Genomic DNA, 825 nt, shown 5'->3' with positions numbered 1-825 from the left:
TAAGCACATATCAGCTGACAGTGAGAGAAGCACACTTGCAACTTTCTAGGCAATGGAAGAAACCACCTACAATTAAAGATGTGCTTAATTTAACCCACAGCAATTAGTGAATACAGACAGGTAAATGTGACTTTATGGTACTCATAACCTTTTAAATTTTTAATGGAATTCTACACAGAAAAATACTGTAAATTAAGTATGTAAAAGGAAAATATCACAACTGGAAAAGAAAATATCTTACAGTATAAAATCATCTTTAATTATAAATGAGAAAATGTTGCTTATGGTATTATTCACCATTTTATGGACAATCAAGACAAATGATGAATTGATCTGTTTAAATAATTTAATGAAATCACATCTTGATATTTACCAGTCATTTTTGGAGGTCCAGTGCCTTAAAGTACTGTCATGACTCCTAATAGCATATATTAAATATTTACAAGGATGACAAAGCAACCATATTTTGATTCAGTTATCTAAACGAACTTTTTGAAGGTGAAAGTTAGACTGAAGATCCTTTTTTTATAAGATCAAGGATCCATACTAATATTTTATGCATGAAAAAGTACAGTAGTAGTTGATGACCAAGAAATATTGATTAGTTGACATGAGTGGCATCAATAATGAATATCTTTCTTCCTGCTCTGACTTTAGAACATCCTTTCCTAACATTTGAGTTTTCCTAAACTGGATTTTTCTGACTTCAAAATAATAAAAGTAAAATTCAGTTCAACACAACACCGATTTACAGAACACCTATTATGTGCAGAGCACTGGATGATGTAGAGCCTTGTGGAGGGAAGTGAGAGAAGACAGTGAAGC

This window comes from Neophocaena asiaeorientalis, unplaced genomic scaffold (assembly GCF_003031525.2).
Source record: "Neophocaena asiaeorientalis asiaeorientalis breed wild unplaced genomic scaffold, Neophocaena_asiaeorientalis_V1.1 scaffold188, whole genome shotgun sequence".
Lineage (NCBI taxonomy): Eukaryota > Metazoa > Chordata > Mammalia > Artiodactyla > Phocoenidae > Neophocaena > Neophocaena asiaeorientalis.
The sequence above is the reverse complement of the archived record's forward strand: the minus strand, read 5'-3'. Positions refer to the sequence as shown.